The sequence below is a fragment of the Canis lupus genome, chromosome 5, assembly GCF_011100685.1.
Source record: "Canis lupus familiaris isolate Mischka breed German Shepherd chromosome 5, alternate assembly UU_Cfam_GSD_1.0, whole genome shotgun sequence".
NCBI classification, from domain to species: Eukaryota; Metazoa; Chordata; class Mammalia; order Carnivora; family Canidae; genus Canis; species Canis lupus.
Window position 1 is genome coordinate 25,723,302 of NC_049226.1, and position 27,093 is coordinate 25,750,394.

The 27,093-nt window shown below is 38.2% G+C and overlaps 1 protein-coding gene across 1 annotated transcript in view; it reads left to right on the forward strand.

Annotated features, from left to right (window-relative positions):
- The window catches only part of GUCY1A2 (guanylate cyclase 1 soluble subunit alpha 2), a 428,485-nt gene extending 401,721 nt beyond the window's left edge, over nucleotides 1-26,764 (forward strand). The window contains exons 9-10 of the transcript XR_005359351.1: nucleotides 26,319-26,499; nucleotides 26,632-26,764. The gene's annotated coding sequence lies outside the window, so the exon portion shown is untranslated. The remainder of the gene's footprint in view (nucleotides 1-26,318; nucleotides 26,500-26,631) is intronic.
- Nucleotides 26,765-27,093: the final 329 nt, after the last annotated feature.

The window sequence follows — 27,093 nt, forward strand, 5'->3', positions numbered from 1 at the left end:
ATGCATAACACTCTGGAAATCACACTAACAAAATGCAAATGCATTCTTATTATTAATGTAAAGTATAAGCAACTCCTCATTTCAGGTTTTGGGGAAAAGAGTGTTAGCCTAAAATATGCTAGAAATGTATAATCCTTCATTAAGGGAATGGAAGCAACCCAAGCTCAGAGGCCTTTGATAAAGAAAGGCATAGATATTGGAGATCATGCAGTTATTTATTTATTTATTTATTTTCATGCAGTTTTTAAAAAATACATTTCCACTGCAGGAGACTAAAAACTCCAATTGTGGCCTCGACATTGTCATCCGAAAGCTGGTTATCTATTTCCAGATAGAATTTCATATGGATCTGGAAGAAGAGTTGGAGATTTAAGCATCTCTACACAGGTCTATAGAGGATACAATAATTTTAAATAATTTGTATCAACTTGTTATGCAAACATTCTGGCAGTGCTCACCCAGGTCATGCTGCCTTTTCTAGAATGTATCCCATTCACAGCCCCTTTTGTAGGAAGTGAGTCCTCACCTACTTGCTTACTTGGTGAGGGTTGAAAGCAAACACAAGAAGAACCAGTACTGAGACTGAGTTGAACTAATTAGATTCTTTCTCCTGAGAAGTTGCACTTGGAGACATACGAGTTATTACTTAGATGATAATGGATAATGGAAATGTCAGGGCAAGTAGAGGAATGTGGAACCACAGGAAACTCAATAAGAGAAAAAAAAAAAAAAGGAAGCAGTGGAGATGAGGGACAATTTCATGCTTTAGAAAGGCAAAGGAAGAGTGTGCAAAAGATTTTTTTTGTCCTAGTTTCTGTCCCTAGGAGGCAAGGCTCTATTTCATTTCTTGTCTTTAAGGCTATGAGGCCACCTATTTTAGGCTAAAACTAAATTCCCCTTAAGCTGGTTTAAATGGGCTTTATTCCTTGCACCGATTGATCCTAACCTGATATGTTAATTTCTAGAAAGGTCTGTGACTGAATGTAACTAGCTCCCCCTCCCCTAAGCAGTCTGTGTGTAGACATGGTTTGAATTGACTCTTGTCTCCTCCAGTCAGCAACATCATTTGTATTGGCCAATCCTTACACTTTCAAATTGACAATGACCATGAAAGAATTTTCCAGAATTGGGCAAACTCTCATCCTATTTCTCCTTTGCAGATAACAAAATTCAAGCAGCATCCTTCAGAAACACCAGGAGGAAATTATTGCATCTGGGCATTTGGGGCTCTCCATGCCAATTCCCTAGCATCAGTAGGTGAGGGCTTTGAAGCTCCTCCTAAAACTGCAGTGGTCTAAATAACACAGTGGAGACATATTGAGATGGATTCACAACTGTCTGCAAAAGAAATCTCCTACTGATGTCAATGGGAGTTTATCCTGAGGGCCTAAGAATTAGGGGAGTATTAATACATTTTGCTGAGTTATTTCAATCTGATATGAAAGCTTTAGCTTTTTCCTTCCCGCGGGTAGAAGACGAGGATGTGACTATGTGGGAACATGGTGATGTTCCCTGTGTTTTATTTGGTGATTTTACTTGGGAAGTTCAAGTTGGAAGGAACTTAGCACAGGTTCTTCCTCTCTGCTTTGACTCTCACCTCCCTCCCTAACTTCCTTCTAGTCCTCTTGCACTCTTCTTGCAGAATTTCAATTTCACTGATTATCAGGAAGACTTCTGAAAATGACATCTACATTTAAAAGCATTGGCACTGCAGATGTTGAATATTTAATTGTTAGGTTTGGGGCTCTTAGTGTACTTGGTCTTTTTCTAAATTATTATTAATTAATTAATTAATGAATTTTTTTATTTTTTTTTTATTTTTTAAGAAGTCCACTTGTTTTTTGGCAAGTTGGATGTGAGCACTCAAACGGATTAATTTCAGTGGAACTATTAAATTAGGCCAAATCTTTTAGATAGAGAGAAAGGAAAATACCTTGTAACATAAAAGAAAAGGTATAGCTTTGAAAATGCATAATCTTTTTTTTTTCAAAACAATATACATATGAATAAGCCATTCTCCATTTGCCCATTTGGAATGTTTTTTTGTTTGTTTGTTTTGTTTTTTTTAAAGAGAGAGAGAATGTTAAGCAGGGCTCCATCTCATAACCCTGAGATCATAACCTGAGCTGAAATCAAGAGTTGAGTGGTTAACCAACTGATCCACCCAGGCACCTCCTCCCCCAGTTGGAAATTCTTATTGCATAGACTGAAATTCATCATTGGAAAGACATGTTTTCCTAATGTTTCAGGTGTCTAACTAAATAATGCTAAAAAGCATTATTAAGGACACTTTGGGAATGAAATGGTACGATTAAGAATACACTGGGGCAAGAGGTATAAACCAGTTTATCTCATAAGGCCCTGGCTGTCATCATTTTCTCCTAAAAGATCAAAATCAATCACAATAGCTCTAACTTTCTAAACAAAATGATTGAAATATTCTCTACTTAGTTCATAGAACTGATTTCAATAAAATTTTCCTTACTATAGATAACTTGAAATTCATCTTGTTTCAGTTTTTAATTTAGCATTAATTCTATTTATTTTTTTTCTACTAGTGACTTCCTAATTTTATTGTTTGATGTTTGATTATGGTTTATTGTGAATTATTATAGACATATACAAAAGTACATAAAACACAAATATTTTGCAATTATAAAAAAAACATCTATATAGCCATCTTCCAAGTAAAGAGATGAAACACTGCCATTTCTTTGAAGCCCCCACAAGACACTTCCCAATAAAAATATCCTGTCACTCCCAGAGGAAACCACTGTAATACTAAGGAAACTAATTAAATATTTGACCTTTTTTTGTAGTTTTAACCTTGAAGTATAAATTCCTCAGTATAAGTTTTGAGACTTATCCAATTTATTTGAAATGTATATAAATGAAATAATATTGTATATGTTTTGTGTATAGGTCTGGCTTTTGTTCAATATTACATTTTAAAGAATCATCTATATTGTGGTGTGTAGACATATAAGTTTTTATTATATTATTATTGCTGTATGTTATCTCACTGTTTGAACATGCCACAAATTGTTTTATCATCCTACTACTGGCGGGCATTTGGGTTGCTCCTAGTTTTTGGTCATTAAAAATAATACTGCTAAGAATCATTTTTATACAGGTCTCCTGGTGCATAAAAATATGAATTTTTACAGGCAACATACTAGGGGAAAGTTGTTGGATAAGTCATATATAGTTATATAGGAGTTATATTAACTCCTTTAGGAGTTAATACTGTACAGGTTTCCAAAGAGATGCAACCCAGAACGTTCCCATACTTGTATTATCAGCACCATCTGGGGACTTGCTAGAAATACAGATTCAAAGGCTCTTCTCCAGTACGGCTGAATCATGAATGTTGAGGATGGAGCCCAGCAATAATTCTTTGAACTAGTCCTCCAGGTTATTCTGATATGAGCTCAAGTCCCTAAGCTGTACCACACAGTGGAATCATTTGGGGATCTTTGGGGAAAACCCACCAATGCTCAATTCCCTTGCTCCAGATACTCTAATTTAACTGATACAAGGTATAACCTGGACCTCACTCAGGACTGAGAGAGTGGTTCTCAATTTCTTTTGTTGAATTACAATCATCCCGGAAACTTTAAAAAGAAATGAAAAACAGGGGGTCCCTAGGTGGCTCAGCGGTTTAGCACCTGCCTTTGGCCCAGGGTGATCCTGGAGTCTTGGGATCAAGTCCCACATTGTGCTCCCTGCATGGGAGCCTACTTCTCCCTCTGCCTATGTCTCTCCCTCTCTCTCTCTCTCTCTCATGAATGAATGAATAAAATCTTAAAAAAAAAAAAAAAAAAAGGAAAGGAAATAAAAAACCAAAAAACCTTCCCCCTACAAAGATTCTGATATAATTGTCTTTGGGGGATGAGGAGCTGAGGCATTGATCTTTGTTTGTTTTGTGGTTTAGATCATTTAAAAATGGTTCCCTTGGTAGTTTTAACATATAGCCAGGATTCAGACCACTACCTTGGTGTGGTTAATGATAGTGTATTAAGTGCCCTAGTCTTCTCAATTATCTCTTATCCCTTCACTTCCTTCCCATCATCCAGTATTACTTTCTTCAGTACAGTTCAGCTCAATTAGGAAAAAAAAAAAACAAAAAACTAAACCATAAAGATGTGTGAACCACAAAGAGCTTCTGAGTACTAGAGTTATTTCTTATTTAATACTGAATTATCTAAAATGAATCTCTAATTGGCATAATTTCAGATAGAATTTAAAAATGAAATAAAGGATAATTTGGAACAGAAACAGCTATTCAGCAGCTCTTAAATCCCATAAAACATATTGCATTTGAGAATGTGAGAACTTCTTTTTTCTTTAAAGTGTCCTCCTCTAATTTCTTTTGTAATCCGGTGGAGATTACTTTATCTCTTAGTCATCTATTACCCATTGAAAGGTGTCCCTATTCCCCTTCAATAGGACATTTGATGGAACACTTTGATAATGTAAAGTACTTTAGGCACCTTAGTAGAAAAAAGGATCATGTAAATTCAGTCTATTTCAAAAAGAAACATGGGTACCAACTTTCCACCATTTAAATCCAAGGTAACAATTTAAAAAATTAGATACAAAATCAACAAGGCCAAATTTTCAGAAAAGTCAAAAAATTGTTTAATTATTTGACCTATTATTTATGGTGGCTCCTAAGTTCAGTTATTTATCTTATTTCTGCAACCCCATGATTCACATAATGTTCAAAGCTAAAGACATAGTTCTATTTCAACATGTTTGTCCCAACTTTGTGAATTCTTTGTTTTCTCACAGGAATTTACAGTGTAGCAGGGAGAGAAAAATTTATCCAATAACTTTTTAAAAGGCTATTTTACAGTCCTGCTGATTTAATCAGCATCTTTCTACAGGATAGAGCACTCAAGATTCTTAACCAAAACTCAAAATGTGTATCATAACTATGGAATGATCTACTAGTGGGGACTGGTCTGTAGAAGTGGGATCACATTCTCCTCCCTGATTTCTGCTTGAAAGCTTTAGCATAGGCCTGATGCCTTGCCATTGTTGATGCAAAAATGCAGATATGAAATAAAATATTAGGAAATTGAATATAACAATGTATAGAAAGGATTATATACCACAACCAAGTGGGATTTACCCTGGGTAAAGGGTAAGTCAGGTTCAACAACTGAGAATTAATAAATACAATCCATTACATCAACAGACAAAAAAAGAAAAATGACATTATCCTATCAATAGATTCAGAAAAAGCAATTGACAAAATCCAACATCCACTCATGATAAAAACTCTTAGTAAACTAGGAATAAAATGGAACTTCCTCAATTTGATAAAAAACAAAAGTATCTATAAAACAACCTAGTTACATACTCAATGGTGGGAAACTCAAAGCATTCTTAATAAGATCAAGTACAAAGCAGGGATGTCCCCTCTCACTACTCCATTTCATTTTCATAGTGGAAGTTCTAGCTAATACAATAAGACAAGAAAAGGAAATAAAGCTATATATATTGGAAAAATAAAATAAAACTGACTCCATTTACAGATGACGTAACTGTATATGTGGAAAATCAGAAAGAACTACTAAAAAGCTTCTGGAAATCATTAACAAGGTTTATAAATAATAAACAAGGTTTTTAGCAAGGTTTTAGGATACAACGTTAATATACAAAAGTTAATTATTTTGTTATATACCAGCAGTGACAAGTGGAATTTAAAATTAAAAACACAATGCCATTTACATTAGCACTCCAAAAAATTAAATAAAATTCCAAAGTATAAATCTAACTGGATAGGAGAGTCAATATTGTTAAGATGTCAGTTCCTTCCATTTGTAAATTCAATGCAATCCCAATCAAAATCCCAGCAAATTATTCTGTGGATACTGACAAACTGTTTCTACAGTTTATATGGAAAGGCAAAAAAGACTCAAAGTAGCCAATACAATATTGAAGGAAAAGAAAAAAGTTAGAGGACTGACCTGACCTAACTTCAAGATTTACTATAAAGCTACAGTAACTAACACAGTGTGGTGTTGGTGAAAAAGATAAACAAATGCATCAGTGGAACAGAATAGACAGCTCAGAAATAAACCCACACAAATATGGTTAACTTATATTTGACAAAGGAGCAGAGGAAATACAATGGAGCAAAGACTTTTCAAAAAATATGGTGCTGGAACAATTGGGCATTGACATGCAAAAATAAAATTAAGAAAAAAGAATCTAAACAAAGACCTTAGAGTCTACACACACATACACACACACACACACAAATAAAAACCAAAAACTCAAAATGAACCACATACCTAAATGCAAAATCCCAAACTATAAAACTTCAAAAAGATAACACAGAAGGTAATCTAGATGACCTTGGGGAAGATGACTTTTTAGATAAAAGACCAAAGGCAGAGACCATGAAAGAAACAATTGGTAAACCAGACTTCATTTAAATGAAAAACTTTTCTTATGTTAAAGACAATGTCAAGAAAATGGAAAGACAAGTAAAATGGTGGGAGAAAATATTTGCAAAGACACTTCTTATAGAGGCAGCTTATTGAAAATATACAAAGAAATCTTGGAACTCAACAATAAGAAAACACCTAGATTTAAAAATGAGCCAAAGATTTTATCAGACACCTCATGAAAGATACACAGATGGATAATAGTATATGGATAAAAGCTCTACACCATACATCATTAGGAAAATTCACATTAAAACAACAATGTCATGCCACTACACACCTAATAGAATGGTTAAAGTCCAGGATACTGATAACACAAATGCTGATGAGAAGCAACAGGTGCTCTTAATTCATTGCTGGTGGGAATGCAAGTGGTGTAAGCACTTTGCAATGGTACAGCCAGTGCAAAATGGCCCCAGCATACACTTCAAGGTGGGATGATGGCAGTATGATGGACTACTGCCTTTTCTTTATTGTTGATCCTGGCCAAAATGTTTTAAATTCATCTCAAACCCTTGTTTTACAAGGGGACAACCAGAAGAAAACCAAATGGCATAACTTTATTTATTTATTTATTTATTTATATTTGACAATTTTATTTATTTATTCATGAGAGACACAGAATGAGAAGCAGAGACATAGGCAGAGGGAGAAGCAGGCTCCTCGCAGGGAGCCTGATGTGGAGGAGCCTGATGTGGGACTCAATCCCCAGACAGGGATCACGCCCTGAACTTAAGGCAGATGCTCAACCGCTGAGCCACCCAGGCATCCCAGCGTAACATTTTTAAAGACCAGATTCAGGTTCACACCAAAATTAAGAGAAGAGCACTGAAGCTTTCTATATGCCTCCCTACTTCTATACTATGACATTTTATTTATTTTGTATTGTGGTAAAATACACATAACATAAAATTTACTATTTTTAAATGTACAGTTGTGGCATTAAGAACATACATATCATAACTACTATGAACACTATCCATTTCTGAAACTTTTTTTACCAGCCCAAACTGTAACTCTGTATCCATTAAAAGGCAATTCCCCATATCTTCTTCTCATCAGTCCCTAGTAACCATCATTCTATGGTTTTAACTATCTATATACCTCATGTAAGTGGAATAATACAGTAATTGTCCCTTGGGGTCTGGCTTATTTTGCTTTCCGTAATTTTCTTTAGGTTCATGTATGTTCTAACATGTATCAGAATCCCATTCCTTTGAAAGGCTGAACAATAGTTCAAAATATGCACATAACACATTTCGCTTATCCATTTATCAAGTAATGGACACGTGGGAAGCTTCCACCTTTTGGCTATTGTGAATAATGCTGGTATGAACATGGCTGTACAAATATCTGTCTGAGTTCTTGCTGTAAATTCTTTTGAGTATAAATCCACAAGTAGAATTGCTAGATAATATGGTAGTTCTATTTCTAATGTTGTTTTTTTTTTTTGAGAGATACTACCATACTGTTTTTTCCTTAGTAGCTGCTCTGTTTTACATTCTGACCAGTAGTGCACATGGATTAAATTTCTCCACAACTTTGCCAACACTCAGTTTTTTAAATTTCTTTTTTGATTTTTAAAAATAGGTGGCCTAGTAGATATGATGTGGTAACATAGTGTGGTTATGATTTGTATTTCCGTAATGGTTAGTGATATAGAACATCTTGTCATGAGCTTATTTTGCTATTAGTGTGTCTTTTTTTGGAGAAATGCCTATTCACATTTTTTGTCCATTTTTTAAAATTGAGGGGTTTTTTGTTGAGTTATAGTAGTTTTCTTTATATATTCTAGATATTAACTCTTTATCAGATATATGACTTGCAAATATTTGCCCCTATTCTGTGGACATTGTAGTCACTCTGTAAAGTTTAGAAATTTTAAATTTTGATGTAGTCCTATTGATCTACTCTTTTTTGTTATTACTGTCTGTGCTTTTGGTGTCATATCCAAGAAATCATTGGCAAGGCCAATGCCATGCATGAAGCTTTATTCCTGTGTTTAATTCTAACAGTTTTACAGTTTTAGCTTTTATGGTTAGGTCTTTGATTCACTCTGAGTTAATTTTTATATATGGTGTAACATAAGGGTCTAATGTAAGGTTTTTGCATGGTTTTCACTGTCCAGTTTTCCCACAGTTTCTTAAAGGTTTTATTTATTTATTTGAGAAAGAGAGAGCATGAGTTGGGGAAGGAATGATGAAGAAGGACAAGCAGACTCCTTGCTAAGTGTGGAGCCCGATGAGGGGTTCAATCCCAGGAGATCATGACCTGCCTGAGTCAAAGGCAAATACTTAACTGACTAAGCCACACAGGCACCCCCCAAAAAATTCTTCTTGACTTTTCTTTTCCAATGAATGCTTTTGGCACCTTTATAAAAAATCATATATATATATATATATATATATATATATATATATATAAAAAAATGTACCCACAGTGCAGCTATGTATTAAGTTTTGAAATCAGGAAGTGTGAGATCTCCAACTTTCTTTTTTTTTTCTCTCCAACTTTTTTTAAAGATTGTTTAGGGGTGCCTGGGTGGCTCAGTGGTTGAGCATCTGCCTTTGGCTCAGGGCATGATCCTGGAGTCCTGGAATCAAGTCCCACATAGGCCTTCTTGTATGGAGCCTGCTTCTCCCTCTGCCTGTGTCTCTGCTTCTTTCTCTCGCTGTGTCTCTCATGGATAAATCAATAAAATCTTTTTAAAAAAATAATGTTTGGTTTAGTTATTCAGGGTCTTTGCAACTCCATATAAATTTTATGATAAATTTTTCTATATCTGCAAAAAATTGTCATTGGAATTTTAATAGGATTGCTTTGAAATTGTAGATCATTTTGAATAGTACTGACATTTTAATACTTTAAGTCTTCTAGTTCCTGAACACGGGATGTCTTTCCATTTACAGGCATATGTCATTTTATTGTGCTTCCTAGATACTTTTTTTTTTTTTTTACACGAGCTAAAGCTTGTGCCAACCCTGAACCAAGCAAGTCTACTGGTCCCATTTCCCAACAGGATTTGCTTACTTTATGTCTCCATGTCACATTTTGTCAATTCTCACAATTTCAATATTTTTCATTATTATATTTAAAGTACTGCAATCTGATGATAAAATTTTAATAGGGGATCCCTGGGTGGGTTAGCGGTTTAGCGCCTGCCTTCGGCCCAGGGAGTAATCCTGGAGTCCCTGGATTGAGTCCCACATCGGGCTCCCTGCATGGAGCCTGTTCCTCCTTCTGCCTGGGTCTCTGCCTCTCTCTCTCTCTCTCTATCTTTCATGAATGAATAAATAAAATCTTTAAAAAAAAAAACTTTAATGAATATTGTTTCTTAAGAATGAGCAAAGAGAGTGGTTTCTTGAGATGGAATCTACTCCTGGTAAAGATGCTGTGAAGACTATTGAAATTACAACAAAGAATCTAGAATATTACATAAACTTTGTTGATAAAGCAGTGATCAGTGATCAATCCTGATCAGTCAGGGGTCAGCAGCCATCAATATTGAGGCAGAACCCCTAGCCTCAGCAATCAGACAACAAAAAGACATTAAAGGCATTCAAATTGGCAAAGAAGAAGTCAAACTCTCCCTCTTCGCCGATGACATGATACTCTACATAGAAAACCCAAAAGTCTCCACCCCAAGATTGCTAGAACTCATACAGCAGTTCGGTAGCGTGGCAGGATACAAAATCAATACCCAGAAATCAGTGGCATTTCTATACACTAACAATGAGACTGAAGAAAGAGAAATTAAGGAGTCAATCCCATTTTCAATTGCACCCAAAAGCATAAGATACCTAGGAATAAACCTAACCAAAGAGGTAAAGGATCTAGACCCTAAAAACTATAGAACACTTCTGAAAGAAATTGAGGAAGACACAAAGAGATGGAAAAATATTCCATGCTCATGGATTGGCAGAATTAATATTGTGAAAATGTCAATGTTACCCAGGGCAATATACACGTTTAATGCAATCCCTATCAAAATACCATGGACTTTCTTCAGAGAGTTAGAACAAATTATTTTAAGATTTGTGTGGAATCAGAAAAGACCCCGAATAGCCAGGGGAATTTTAAAAAAGAAAACCATATCTGGGGGCATCACAATGCCAGATTTCAGGTTGTACTACAAAGCTGTGGTCATCAAGACAGTGTGGTACTGGCACAAAAACAGACACATAGATCAGTGGAACAGAATAGAGAATCCAGAAGTGGACCCTGAACTTTATGGGCAACTAATATTCGATAAAGGAGGAAAGACTATCCATTGGAAGAAAGACAGTCTCTTCAATAAATGGTGCTGGGAAAATTGGACATCCACATGCAGAAGAATGAAACTAGACCACTCTCTTTCACCATACACAAAGATAAACTCAAAATGGATGAAAGATCTAAATGTGAGACAAGATTCCATCAAAATCCTAGAGAAGAACACAGGCAACACCCTTTTTGAACTCGGCCATAGTAACTTCTTGCAAGATACATCCAGGAAGGCAAAAGAAACAAAAGCAAAAATGAACTATTGGGACTTCATCAAGATAAGAAGCTTTTGCACAGCAAAGGATACAGTCAACAAAACTCAAAGACAACCTACAGAATGGGAGAAGATATTTGCAAATGACATATCAGATAAAGGGCTAGTTTCCAAGATCTATAAAGAACTTATTAAACTCAACACCAAAGAAACAAACAATCCAATCATGAAATGGGCAAAAGACATGAACAGAAATCTCACAGAGGAAGACATAGACATGGCCAACATGCATATGAGAAAATGTTCTGCATCACTTGCCATCAGGGAAATACAAATCAAAACTACAATGAGATACCACCTCACACCAGTGAGAATGGGGAAAATTAACAAGGCAGGAAACCACAAATGTTGGAGAGGATGCGGAGAAAAGGGAACCCTCTTACACTGTTGGTGGGAATGTGAACTGGTGCAGCCACTCTGGAAAACTGTGTGGAGGTTCCTCAAACAGTTAAAAATATACCTGCCCTACGACCCAGCAATTGCACTGTTGGGGATTTACCGCAAAGATACAAATGCAATGAAACGCCGGGACACCTGCATCCCGATGTTTCTAGCAGCAATGGCCACGATAGCCAAACTGTGGAAGGAGCCTCGGTGTCCAACGAAAGATGAATGGATAAAGAAGATGTGGTTTATGTATACAATGGAATATTACTCAGCTATTAGAAATGACAAATACCCACCATTTGCTTCGACGTGGATGGAACTGGAGGGTATTATGCTGAGTGAAGTAAGTCAGTCGGAGAAGGACAAACATTATATGTTCTCATTCATTTGGGGAATATAAATAATAGTGAAAGGGAATATAAGGGAAGGGAGAAGAAATGTGTGGGAAATATCAGAAAGGGAGACAGAACGTAAAGACTGCTAACTCTGGGAAACGAACTAGGGGTGGTAGAAGGGGAGGAGGGTGGGGGGTGGGAGTGAATGGGTGACGGGCACTGGGTGTAATTCTGTATGTTAGTAAATTGAACACCAATAAAAAATAAATTAAAAAAAAAAAAAAAGGAAGGAGGAAAAAAAAAAAAAAAAAAAAAAAAAAAAAATATTGAGGCAGAACCCTCCACCAGCAAAAAGATTATGACTCCCTAAAAGCTCAGAGATGATTACCATTGTTTTTCAATAAAATATTTTTCAAACTAAACTACATACTTTTTTTTTAGACATTATGCTATTGCATTCTTTTTTTTTTTTTTTAAGATTTTATTTATTTATTCATACACAGAGAGAGAGAGGCAGAGACACAAGCAGAGGGAGAAGCAGGCTCCATGCAGGGAGCCGGATGTGGGACTCGATCCCAGGTATCCAGGATCAAACCCCAGGCTGCAGGCAGCGCCAAACCACTGTGCCACCAGGGCTGCCCCTGCTATTGCATTCTGAATTGCCTACCATAGGGCACTAAGGAGGGCACTTAATGGGTGAGCACTGGATGTTATAGTATATGTTGGCAAACTGAATTTAAATAAAATATTTTAAAAATAAATAAATTTCAACTACTAAAAAAAAAGCCTACTATATAGTGTAATCTTAACTTCTACATGCATTGAGAAACAAATAATTCATTCGACTCATCTTATTGCAGTGATCTGAAACTGAACCTGCAATATCTCTCAAGTATACCTCTATTTGTTTCTTTAATTCCTTTCGGTGATGTTTATAATTTTCATTATACAAATCTGTTGCCTTCTTGGTTAAGTTTGTTCTTAAGTATTTCACTCTTTTTGATGCTACTCTAAGTGGAAATTCTTTTTCCCTTAATGGATTGTTCATTGTTAGTGTATAAGAACATAACTAGGGGCAGCCTAGGTGGCTCAGCGGTTTAGCGCCTGGCTACAGCTCAGAGCCTGATCCTGAAGACCCGGGATTGAGTCCCACGTCGGGCTCCCTGCATGAAGCCTGCTTCTCCCTCTGCCTGTGTCTCTGCCTCTCTCTCTCTCTGTGTCTCTCATGAATAAATAAATAAGTAAAATCTTAAAAAAATACAAAAAACACAAATAATTCTTGCATGTTGATTCTGTTTCCTGTAACTCTGCTCAATTTTTTAATTAGTTTGAACAGTTTTCCTAACAGATTGTATGTATGCATGTGATTGTGAATCTTTAGGGTTGTCTACATATAAAATCATGCCATCTGTGAACTGAAAAAATGTTATTTCTTCCTTTCCAATTTGAATAACTTTTATTTCTCATTCTTGCCTACTTGCTCTGGCTAGAACTCACAATACTATGTTGAAAGGAAATGGCAGGACAGCCTGGGTGGCTCAGCGGTTTAGCACCACCTTCAGCCCAGGGCCTGATCCTGGAGACCCAGGATCGAGTCTCATGTCAGGGTCCCTGCATGGAGCCTGCTTCTCCCTCTGCCTGTGTCTCTTGTGGAGGCCAAGAAAATTAAGGCTATTCCACTTTAAGTTCAACGTTATCACAAGTACAGCCATCTCAGGCCCCTGTGAATAAGAGCTGAACTTTACCTTACTTCAGTTACAGGAAGAAAACAGCTTGCAGCTTAACTTCCTAGAAAGCCCCATATTAGAATAAAAACAGAGCCCAAGCCAGTGGCAGGAAGCCCCTATTAGAATAAGAACAGAGCTCAATGCCCTTGAAGGCCCCATATCAAAATGTAAACAGAACTTGAGGAATTGCTCCAGCCCTTCTGGAGGTCCCCTAGACCAGTCCTTAAAAGTAAGCTGAAACCCACCTCGGCTCGGGCGGCGGCTCCGCGGAGGGGGCTGCGCGGCCCGGGAGCGCGAATCCAACAGCGCAGGCCCCGGAGCACAGGGCGCCGGGACACAGCCCAGGATCCCGCCTCCCCCGGGACAGACAGAGGCCGGGAGGGCCCAGGACAGCGAGGACGCTCCTGCCCCGAGCTGAGCAGATCAGCGGCCCCGCCCCGGAGCCTCCAGGCCCTGCAGATGGAGAGCTCCAGAGTTACTGCGGGAGCTGACTCCAGGGCTCCAGAGCTGGCCCCGCCACTGCGGTTGTTCCTCCTGCGGCCTCACGGGGTAAACAACCCCCACTGAGCCCTGCACCAGGCAGGGGGCAGAGCAGCTCCCCCAAGTGCTCACACCTGAAAATCTGCACAACAGGCCCCTCCCCCAGAAGACCAGCTAGAATGACTGACAACTTCCAGGGTAAGCCAAGGGAATTAAAGTACACAGAATCAGAAGATACTCCCCCGTGGTTCTTTTGTTTTGTTTTGTTTTTTGTTTTTTGTTTTGTTTTGTTTTGCTTTTTGATTTGTTACCTTCCCCCACCCCCCTTTTTTCTCCTTTCTTTCTTTTTCTTTCTCTTTTTCTTCTTTTTTTTTTTCGTTCTTTTTTCTTCCTTTTTTTTCTCTTTCTCTTTTCTTTCCTTCTTTCTCTCCTCTCTTTGACTCCTTTTCCCAATACAACTTGCTTTTGGCCACTCTGCACTGAGCAAAATGACTAGAAGGAAAACCTCACCTCAAAAGAAAGAATCAGAAACACTCCTCTCTCCCACAGAGTTACAAAATCTGGATTACAATTCAATGTCAGAAAGCCAGTTCAGAAGCACTATTATACAGCTACTGGTGGCTCTAGAAAAAAGCATAAAGGACTCAAGAGACTTCATGACTGCAGAATTTAGAGCTAATCAGGCAGAAATTAAAAATCAATTGAATGAGATGCAATCCAAACTAGAAGTCCTAACGACGAGGGTTAACGAGGTGGAAGAACGAGTGAGTGACATAGAAGACAAGTTGATAGCAAAGAGGGAAACTGAGGAAAAAAGAGACAAACAATTAAAAGACCATGAAGATAGATTAAGGGAAATAAACGACAGCCTGAGGAAGAAAAACCTACGTTTAATTGGTGTTCCCGAGGGTGCCGAAAGGGACAGAGGGCCAGAATATGTATTTGAACAAATTCTAGCTGAAAACTTTCCTAATCTGGGAAGGGAAACAGGCATTCAGATCCAGGAAATAGAGAGATCCCCCCCTAAAATCAATAAAAACCGTTTAACACCTCGACATTTAATAGTGAAGCTTGCAAATTCCAAAGATAAAGAGAAGATCCTTAAAGCAGCAAGAGACAAGAAATACCTGACTTTTATGGGGAGGAGTATTAGGGTAACAGCAGACCTCTCCACAGAGACCTGGCAGGCCAGAAAGGGCTGGCAGGATATATTCAGGGTCCTAAATGAGAAGAACATGCAACCAAGAATACTTTATCCAGCAAGGCTCTCATTCAAAATGGAAGGAGAGATAAAGAGCTTCCAAGACAGGCAGCAACTAAAAGAATATGTGACCTTCAAACCAGCTCTGCAAGAAATTTTAAGGGGGACTCTTAAAATTCCCCTTTAAGAAGAAGTTCAGTGGAACATTCCACAAAAACAAGGACTGAATGGATATCAGGATGACACTAAATTCATATCTCTCAATAGTAACTCTGAATGTGAACGGGCTAAATGACCCCATCAAAAGGCGCAGGGTTTCAGACTAGATAAAAAAGCAGGACCCATCTATTTGCTGTCTACACGAGACTCATTTTAGACAGAAGGACACCTACAGCCTGAAAATAAAAGGTTGGAGAACCATTTACCATTCGAATGGTCCTCAAAAGAAAGCAGGGGTAGCCATCCTTAGATCAGATAAACTAAAATTTACCACAAAGACTGTAGTGAGAGATGAAGAGGGACACTATATCATACTTAAAGGATCTTTTCAACAAGAGGACTTAACAGTCCTCAATATATATGCCCCGAATGTGGGAGCTGCCAATATATAAATCAATTATTAACCAAAGTGAAGAAATACTTAGATAATAATACACTTATACTTGGTGACTTCAATCTAGCTCTTTCTATACTCGATAGGTCTTCTAAGCACAACATCTCCAAAGAAATGAGAGCTTTAAATGATACACTGGACCAGATGGATTTCACAGATATCTACAGAACTTTACATCCAAACTCAACTGAATACACATTCTTCTCAAGTGCACATGGAACTTTCTCCAGAATAGACCACATATTGGGTCACAAATCGTATCTGAACCGATACCAAAAGATTGGGATCGTCCCCTGCATATTCTCAGACCATAATGCCTTGAAATTAGAACTAAATCACAACAAGAAGTTTGGAAGGACCTCAAACACGTGGAGGTTAAGGACCATCCTGCTAAAAGATGAAAGGGTCAACCAGGAAATTAAGGAAGAATTAAAAAGATTCATGGAAACTAATGAGAATGAAGATACAACCGTTCAAAATCTTTGGGATGCAGCAAAAGCAGTCCTAAGGGGGAAGTACATCACAATACAAGCATCCATGCAAAAACTGGAAAGAACTCAAATACAAAAGCTGACTTTACACATAAAGGAGCTAGAGAAAAAACAGCAAATAGATCCTACACCCAGGAGAAGAAGGGAGTTAATAAAGATTCGAGCAGAACTCAACGAAATCGAGACCAGAAGAACTGTGGAACAGATCAACAGAACCAGGAGTTGGTTCTTTGAAAGAATTAATAAGATAGATAAACCATTAGCCAACCTTATTAAAAAGAAGAGAGAGAAGACTCAAATTAATAAAATCATGAATGAGAAAGGAGAGATCACTACCAACGCCAAGGAAATACAAACAATTTTAAAAACATATTATGAACAGCTATACGCCAATAAATTAGGCAATCTAGGAGAAATGGACGCATTCCTGGATAGCCACAAACTACCAAAACTGGAACAGGAAGAAATAGAAAACCTTAACAGGCCAATAACCAGGGAGGAAATTGAAGCAGTCATCAAAAAGCTCCCAAGACACAAGAGTCCAGGGCCAGATGGCTTCCCAGGGGAATTTTATCAAACGTTTAAAGAAGAAACCATACCTATTCTCCTAAAGCTGTTTGGAAAGATAGAAAGAGATGGAGTACTTCCAAATTCGTTCTATGAGGCCAGCATCACCTTAATTCCAAAACCAGACAAAGACCCCACCAAAAAGGAGAATTACAGACCAATATCCCTGATGAACATGGATGCAAAAATTCTCAACAAGATACTGGCCAATAGGATCCAACAATACATTAAGAAAATTATTCACCATGACCAAGTAGGATTTATCCCTGGGACACAAGGCTGGTTCAACACCCGTAAAACAATCAATGTGATTCATCATATCAGCAAGAGAAAAACCAAGAACCATGTGATCCTCACATTAGATGCAGAGAAAGCATTTGACAAAATACAGCATCCATTCCTGATCAAAACTCTTCAGAGTGTAGGGATAGAGGGAACATTCCTCGACATCTTAAAAGCCATCTATGAAAATCCCACAGCAAATATCATTCTCAATGGGGAAGCACTGGGAGCCTTTCCCCTAAGATCAGGAACAAGACAGGGATGTCCACTCTCACCACTGCTATTCAACATAGTACTAGAAGTCCTAGCCTCAGCAATCAGACAACAAAAAGACATTAAAGGCATTCAAATTGGCAAAGAAGAAGTCAAACTCTCCCTCTTCGCCAATGACATGATACTCTACATAGAAAACCCAAAAGTCTCCACCCCAAGATTGCTAGAACTCATACAGCAATTTGGTAGCGTGGCAGGATACAAAATCAATGCCCAGAAATCAGTGGCATTTCTATACACTAACAATGAGACTGAAGAAAGAGAAATTAAGGAGTCAATCCCATTTACAATTGCACCCAAAAGCATAAGATACCTAGGAATAAACCTCACCAAAGAGGTAAAGGATCTATACTTTCAAAACTATAGAACACTTCTGAAAGAAATTGAGGAAGACACAAAGAGATGGAAAAATATTCCATGCTCATGGATTGGCAGAATTAATATTGTGAAAATGTCAATGTTACCCAGGGCAATATACACGTTCAATGCAATCCCTATCAAAATACCATGGGCTTTCTTCAGAGAGTTAGAACAAATTATTTTAAGATTTGTGTGGAATCAGAAAAGACCCTGAATAGCCAGGGGAATTTTAAAAAAGAAAACCATAGCTGGGGGCATCACAATGCCAGATTTCAGGTTGTACTACAAAGCTGTGGTCATCAAGACAGTGTGGTACTGGCACAAAAACAGACGCATAGATCAATGGAACAGAATAGAGAACCCAGAAGTGGACCCTGAACTCTATGGTCAACTAATATTCGATAAAGGAGGAAAGACTATCCATTGGAAGAAAGACAGTCTCTTCAACAAATGGTGCTGGGAAAATTGGACATCCACATGCAGAAGAATGAAACTAGACCACTTTCTTGCACCATACACAAAGATAAACTCAAAATGGATGAAAGATCTAAATGTGAGACAAGAGTCCATCAAAATCCTAGAGAAGAACACAAGCAACACCCTTTTTGAACTCGGCCACAGTAACTTCTTGCAAGATACATCCATGAAGGCAAAAGAAACAAAAGCAAAAATGAACTATTGGGACTTCATCAAGATAAGAAGCTTTTGCACAGCAAAGGATACCTCAACAAAACTAAAAGACAACCTACAGAATGGGAGAAGATATTTGCAAATGACATATCGGATAAAGGGCTAGTTTCCAAGATCTATAACGAACTTATTAAACTCAACACCAAAGAAACAAACAATCCAATCATGAAATGGGCAAAAGACATGAACAGAAATCTCACAGAGGAAGACATAGACATGGCCAACATGCATATGAGAAAATGCTCTGCATCACTGGCCATCAGGGAAATACAAATCAAAACCACAATGAGATACCACCTCACACCAGTGAGAATGGGGCAAATTAACAAGGCAGGAAACAACAAATGTTGGAGAGGATGCGGAGAAAAGGGAACCCTCTTACACTGTTGGTGGGAATGTGAACTGGTGCAGCCACTCTGGAAAACTGTGTGGAGGTTCCTCAAACAGTTAAAAATATACCTGCCCTACGACCCAGCAATTGCACTGTTGGGGATTTACCCGAAAGATACAAATGCAATGAAACGCCGGGACACCTGCACCCCGATGTTTCTAGCAGCAATGTCCACAATAGCCAAACTGTGGAAGGAGCCTCGGTGTCCATCGAAAGATGAATGGATAAAGAAGATGTGGTTTATGTATACAATGGAATATTACTCAGCTATTAGAAATGACAAATACCCACCATTTGCTTCAACGTGGTTGGAACTGGAGGGTATTATGCTGAGTGAAGTAAGTCAATCGGAGAAGGACAAACATTATATGTTCTCATTCATTTGGGGAATATAAATAATAGTGAAAGGGAATATAAGGGAAGGGGGAAGAAATGTGTGGGAAATATCAGAAATGGAGACAGAACGTAAAGACTGCTAACTCTGGGAAACGAACTAGGGGTGGTAGAAGGGGAGGAGGGCGGGGGGTGGGAGTGAATGGGTGACGGGCACTGGGGGTTATTCTGTATGTTAGTAAATTGAACACCAATAAAAAATAAATTAAAAAAAAAAAAAACCCACCTTGGGGTCCAAGTCCCTACTCCGCTGTGTCAGGTATACTTGGACCCAAGCTCGAGCTTGTAAATAAACCTTCATGTGTTTGCATCGTGTTGGCTCCTTGGTGGTTTCTCGGATTCGCGATCTTGAGCACAACACTGTGCCTCTCTCTCTCTCTCTTGTCTCTCATGAATAGATAAATAACATCTGAAAGAAGAAGAAAGAAAGAAAGAAAGAAAGAAAGAAAGAAAGAAAGAAAGAAAGAAAGAAAGAAAGAAAGAGAAAAGAGAGGAAGGAAGGAAGGAAGGAAGGGAAGTGAAGGAGCAAAGAGAAAGAAAGAAAGAAAGAAAGAAAGAAAGAAAGAAAGAAAGAAAGAAAGAAAGAAAGAAAGAAAGAAAATGGCAGAAGCAGGCATCCTGTCTTGTTCCTAACCTTAGAGGAAAAGCTTTCATTTCACTCTTTCACCATTGGGTATGTTGTTAGATGAGTACCAACAGAAAACAGAAAACACATAAATAAATGTAACAAAATATTTATCAGATATCAATGAAAAATTTCATAACATTGCTAAGAGAAATTAGAGGAGATCTAAATAAATGTAGCATGATTAGCAAGATCATAGATTGGAAAAGATTTAAAAGCTCCATTTCAACTCTACATTAAAAGAAAATCTTAAAAAATATGAGCTCTAGTTAATGATATGTATACTGAAGTGTTTAGGAGTTGTTCTGTAATATCTGAAGTTTACTTTGAAATGCATGGAGAGTAAGATGGATTGATAAAGGATAGGTATATGGATAGACAAATTGTGGAGGCTGAGAAAATTAAGGCCATTCCACTTTAAGTTCAGTGTTAGCACAAGTACAGCCATCCCAGGCCCCTGTGAATAAAAGCTAAAATTTACATTCCTTCAGTTACAGGGAAAAAAAACAGCTTACAGCTTATTGTCCTAGAAAGCCCCATATTAGAATAAGAACGGAGCCCAAGCCAAGGGCTGGTAGCCCCTATTAGAATGAGAACAGAGCTCAAAAAAAAAAAAAAAAAAAAAAAAAGAATGAGAACAGAGCTCAATGCCCTTGAAGGCCCCATAGCAAAATGTAAACAGAACTTGAGGAATTGCTCCAGCCCTTCTGGAGGTCCCCGGAGACCAGCCCTTAAAACTAAGCTAAAACCCACCTCGGGGTCCAAGTCCCTGCTCCGCTGTGTTGGTGTACTTAGACCCAAGCTCGAGCTTGTAAATAAACCCTCGTGTGTTTGCATCAGTGTCGGCTCCTTGGTGGCTTCTCGGATTCCCGATCTTAGGCGCAACACAAATGATATAATGAATGCTGTTAAATGGTAATGATAGAGTCTATGTGGCAGGTCTAGAGGAATTTACTGTAAAATTCATTCAACATTGCTATATATTTTAAAGATTTCATAATATTATGTAAGTATAAATATATAAATGACTTTATGCTTGCATATGCATAGAATACCTTCGGAAACATATCTGAGAAGCCAGTATAACTGGCTTGTGGTTGTCTCCTAGAGGTGTACTATATTGCTAAACACCAGAGTGGAACAGAGAGGCTTTCTTTTAATTGTATGCCTTCCTGTACTTCTAAATATATACCATATGCACGTATGATATATATCAATTGGAAGAAGGGATGTCTCTAAGACCTCTCCACACCAACACATAATAAGTAAATCACTATTTTCTTACTCTATGCTATCTTTATGATGCACAACATTATGATGAAGAGAACAAAGGCAAGAGAAATGTAGATAAAGTTAAATTTCCTTACAGTTTGCAGCCCATTGATAAACACCTAAGACATGCAGAGTGTTACGTTCATCAAGGAACTTATAGCTGCCCTAATGTCAATGCTTTGCTAGATACTAAAATCAATCCTAGCTTGACAATAGCCAGATCCCCAGCACAACTTTTTCTGCCCACAGGTCCTGTCCCTGCACTATAATAAAAAGCACCTTTTTACACTGGAAAATATCTCCAGAATTCTTTCTGACTGTTGAGCTCAATGATCCTGCATCATTGATGTACAATGTACATCATTGTACATACAGGGAATTGCATCTTCTGTCATTGGGACTTTGAGCACCGGTACAAACTTGGTGAGTTACTCTTTCTCTCTTTACTTTCATTTCAGGGGCTTTTCAAGGAGTGCAGTCTTATTGGAACACTTTCATGTCAATTGCTCAGGATACAGACCTCTACTCTGTGGTTGCTCTATGGGATGGAAGAAAAGCCTGAGTTTTGGCTGGAAGTTTGTACCTTGGCCAAATGGGAATAAGACCCAGAAATTGAGGCTCCCTTTTTATTTCTATTCTTCTAAAAAGCTGTCTTTCTTGGGCATGTAGTAGCCCCTCATATCACTAGGAAGTTTTCAATCTTAAGACTGTAGGATTTCCTTCTCATTGGCCTCATGTGATCCGCTCTACACACCTGGTCTAGCCACTTCTGGTCAACAGACCTCCATATGGAGCAGGCCCAAACTGAGTTAGGGACAAACAGGGCTAGGCAGGGCTAGGTAGGGGGCCATGGAAGCAGGCTCACAACATTACTAAAAATGCTGAGGTGTAAGGAAACCAGAGATAAATGAACAAGCTAGACCACCCAGCCCTAAGGTGTGGGTGGGGAGGGTGTCTCATTATTACTTCTACTGGCAACCAACAAAGAATAACCAGACCCTGGTTATCATGAGTCCTTACTCAACGGTGATATCAATGGAGATGTTAAAAGGATTTAGATTCCCTGATTAGGCTTCCAATGAAAGACCAACCCTACAAGCCCTCAGTGGCAACTCTGTTGGGACCCCTCTCATTTCTGAGAGCTTTCTCTGTATCTTTATTTAATAATAAACTTCTGTCCCTTTACTCACTCTCCTTTGTGAGATTCATTCTTTGATTCCATGAGACAAGAACCTAGCTCTCCCATATCAAAACCAGTACCCAATTAATTAAAACCCAATCAGGGACCATTTCGTAGGGATATCGCTATAAAGACCACACATTTTGGAATATCATTTAGGCCACGGTGGATTTCCATTTTCACTATTTCCATTCTATTATTTACATTTTGCTATTCTATGTCAATGACCCCTACTGACTACTTAGATTGTCACATTCCTCCTAAAAATTCTTAGCATCTCCATGGGTTAAAACAACAGGCAGTCTCTTTTGGTCTATTGGCATCTACTGTGTCCCAGGAAGAATAATAGAAAAGCAAAGGAGCATCAACACCTTTTCAGGAGGACAGGTAGGTGTTCATAATGACTTTTTGAGGGACACTTCTGATTTGTTTTGAACACTGGGGACCCTTGACATTATCCTGAGTGATATGTGACCCATGAATCTGGGGGGATTATAATAATAGACTTTTCTTCTCCAGTCCCCAAGGAGTCTGCCTTGGGGTGTCTCTTAACCCACTGGAGCCAATTTGGATTACAAGATAAAAAGAAAAAAAAAACAAAACAAAAAACTCATCTTCTACAATGACACATGGCCTCAGTACTCCTTAGGAGCTGAGGAAAGATAGCCCATTAGTGGGTTCTTAAACTTCAGTACTATTTCTGCCATGATCCTGTACATGCTTCCCTCTTCTTCCTGAATTACTTGTCCCATCTTTGTTTCTTCTCAAGATCTGAAATATATCTTAAGAGAAGTAGATGAATGTGGCCTGACTCTTATATGGGAGATTTTTCTCCCTCATTCATTTCTCGGGTTAATAGCTATGATAATTGGAGCCAATTGTCTGGTTAATCTACCTTGGGATGAGGACTTTAAGGAATATTCCCAAGCAGCTGCCAAAACTTCTTTTGTTTAGGGGAGGTTGCCTCTCTTCTCTTGCCTGACATGGACTGCCTATTTTCACTTTTTGCTGGTGGAAGGAAAACAGATATTTGTTCATCTAAGCTGATGAGCCTTAGGACTGAGAATCCTCTTTCTCTGCCCTCAAGGCTCTTATCTCTTCCACCCTTGCTGGCACCACCTCACCTCTTTGGCTGTGGATTAGGGTACAAAAACACATCCACCATGGACATGGCTTGCATAACCTGCTCCTACATCATCCTCAATGCCTCTTGTGCCACCGGTTCTGCTTCTTTTACCCTTGCTATCAAGGAGCAAATAGCTCCCAAACTGTAGGGCCATCTCCTTATGAGGTTCAAAGTGGATCACCTCCCTAATCCAGGAACACCTTCCTGTACTTAAACCACCTACTTCAGATTTTCCCACAGGTGTCCAGGTAAAAATTGACAGTGGGGAACAAATTGAGTAACTTTTAAATTTTTTTTGGTAAAGATTTATTTATTCCAGAGAGAGAGAGCAAGAACAAGTGGAAGGGAGGGTGGTACTGACAGAGGGGGAAACAGCAGAGGAAGAGGTAGAGAGAGAAAATCTTAAGCAGATTCCACACTGAACAAGGAGCCTGATGTGGGGCTTGATCCTAGGACTCCAAGATCATGACCTGAGCCAAAACCAATAGATATGCTTTTAGAATTATCAGCATTAAGTATAAAATGTTCAATCTACCAAGATTTACTGAAGGTCAAAAAAGTTTTCATGGGTGATTGTTAAAAAAAACAAGTAGGTTGAATAAATAAAAAGCTTCTTGGTTCAAAATATTTGGTAACATGGGCAGCCCGGGTGGCTCAGCGGTTTAGCGCCTGCCTTCAGCCCAGGGCCTGATCCTGGAGACCTTGGATGGAGTCCCACATCGGGCTCCCTGCATGGAGCCTACTTCTCCCTCTGCCTATGTCTCTGTCACTCTATCTATGTCTCTCATGAATAAATAAATAAAAATCTTTTAAAAAATCGCAGATGGAGATTAAAAAAATATTTGGTAACATAAAACTTTAAACTTCTGCTTAGCTAGATAATAAACTGAATTGAATTTATTGGATACTAAGTCTTTTCCAAATAAGATAAAGTACTGAAGCATTGATTACTGAATAGAGGTTTGTGCTTCTGGCTTCTTATTGCAGAGAAACTGAAGATCCTTGGGTCTGTTGGTAAACATGCTTTGTGCTTTATTATAAGATTGTACTATGGAATATATTATGAAATACATTTATAAATCTCAGAATTAGAGAATTCTGGTATAATAGTTCACAATTGGTTATCACTTAATTTTCACTGGAGACTGAGGCTTCTGAGAGTAAAAGTTCTGATAAATATAGCTCAGAATACTGGGAACAATGGGGGAAGCAAAAAATAGAAAAATAGGAGCTATAGGAGAAAGATACAAGGAATGAGAATATATTTTGTTGAAGGAAGAAGAAAGTAATTTTTCCCTAAAATGAGACTGGTTATTTAGGGAGAAAAAGCTTAGGACAAAATCTGAATGAAAAAAAAAAAGAAAGTTGTAGAAGGTTTGTGAAGGGAAATCTTTGCACAAGAATTTTATATATGATCAGGACTAAGGTTGAAATGAATGGACTTTCAAAGTGCACTGGTATAAGACTGAAATTCTGCTTTTCTCTCCATTAAAAACAAAGTTTTCTTGAATTGTTGGTTTGTTCTTGATAAAGAAAAAAAGCAGGGTAGCCCCAGTGGCTCAGCGGTTTGGCACCGCCTTCAGCACAGGCGTGATCCTGGAGTCCCAGGATGAAGTCCCACATTGGGCTCCCTGCATGGAGCCTGCTTCTGCCTCTGCCTGTGTCTCTGCCTCTCTCTGTGTGTGTCTCCATGAATAAATAAATAAATAAAATATTTTTAAAAAATTAAAAAAGCAGATTCCTCATCTGCTCAGAAAACCAAAGTTTCTATGTTTTGTCTTTCTCAAGTCTTTGTTTACTTAATAAAGTCAAAACTTCCTCAATATTAAAGAAGCGAAGTTCTACCAACACCTATACAACTCCCTGTAGAATCCCTTATTGCTATCTTGGTTAAATATAAGTCTTAATTTTATAATTATCTGTAATCCTATTTAAGGCAAGAGCTTTAAAATATTGAGTTGTTTTTTTTTTAAAGATTTTCTTTATTTATTAATGAGAGACACAGAGAGAGGCAGAAACATAGGTAGAGAGAGAAGCAGGATCCTCACAGGGTGCCCCATGTGGGACTCGATCCCTGGACCCAGGATCACACCCTGAGCCAAAGGCAGATGCTCAACCACTGAGCCACCCAGATGTCCCTTTTCTGAGGGTTTTAACAAATTTCACAAGATCTGAATTGTAAATGAAATCTTTTTGACTTTGGTATGTTAAGGTACTTGGGAAGCACTGTCAAATAAATAATAATAAACCTTAGGTTGTATTATTTAGATAAATGCTATAACTGTTCCAGAAATGACATGAAATTCCTGACATTTTAATATATTCTGGTATAAGATCTTCACTTGATATTTTGATTAGTGAAATGTTATGTGTCACCGAAACAAGCAGATTTCCTTGTCAGCTATATTATAATGAACTCTCATATCAGAACTTTAACCATGTCCATTCTTGAATCTTTTGTCATTTATAGTTATTATTCTTATTCTCTTGCAAAATGTGTTTCATCTTCAAGGAGATTCATGGAAATGACTTTTGACAAATACAGGTTTTTGATATCTTTAATACCATAAAACTAAAATGGCTAAGAATTTCCAGAACTAATGGAAAAATCTGCATTCAAACTGAACCAGAAATAGTAACATGATACTAAATGAAATGAAGAAGATGACTATACTTTTTATTACTCTTGTTTGAAACGTTACTGGTTCTCTAATGTTTGTTCTTCAAGATTAAGGAAACTTTCTCTTAAGGTATCCATGATATATAAAAACTTGATAAAATATTCCTTTCTGAACAAATTGAAGCATCTAACTTTTCCCCCTACCTGATCCCTCTGAAACTCAGAAACTCTCAGTGAGTATTCTTTCATCCATGGCAATTACAATTATTTGCTTAAGTTTAATGAGAATCTGTTCTCCTTATAACAGGACACCATTGGAAATACTGGTTATATTACCAAGGCTTTGACTGGGATGTCATATTTGAGAGAGACATGCATAGACTCAGATATAACCAGATGGCTTTAAGGAACTAACTTTATGGAGCCATAAAGTCCCTTGGAAGTGTTGGTGTGATACCTGCTTACAGAGTTCCTAGAAGCCTTCCCAGGTGAGTAGAGAATGTTACCTCCTGTCAGGTGCAGGAAACTCAGGATATTTGGGGCACTCAAGAATAGGAATTTTCTCAAATTTCAAATCTCCAGGCAATGCAGGCAAGTCTAATGACAAGTATTTGGTTTAGCTTCCAGCCTCAAGAAGCAGTTGTAGTGCTCAAGATTGCAAATCCGAGAAACCAACAAGGGGCCGACACTGATGCAAGCGCAGGAGGGTTTATTAGCAACCTCGAGCTTGGGTCCAAGTATACCCCACACAGAGGAGCAGGGCCTTGGACACTGAGGTGGGTTACAGCTGGGTTTTTATGGGCTGGTCTAGGGGGATTTCCAGAAGGGGTGGAGGAATTTCTTAAGCTCTGTGCTCATTCTGATATGGGGCTTTCAAGGGCGTTCAGCGGTTTTTCCTGTTGCTTATCTAGGAGCCAAGGGTGGGGAACATTTTCTGAATTTCTTGGGTCCCACATGATTAAAAGGGGGCACCTGGGGCAGCCCTGGTGGTTCAGTGGTTTAGTGCCGCCTTCAGCCAAGGGCCTGATCCTGGAGACCCGGGATTGAGTCCCACATCGAGCTTCCTGCATGACCTGCTTCTC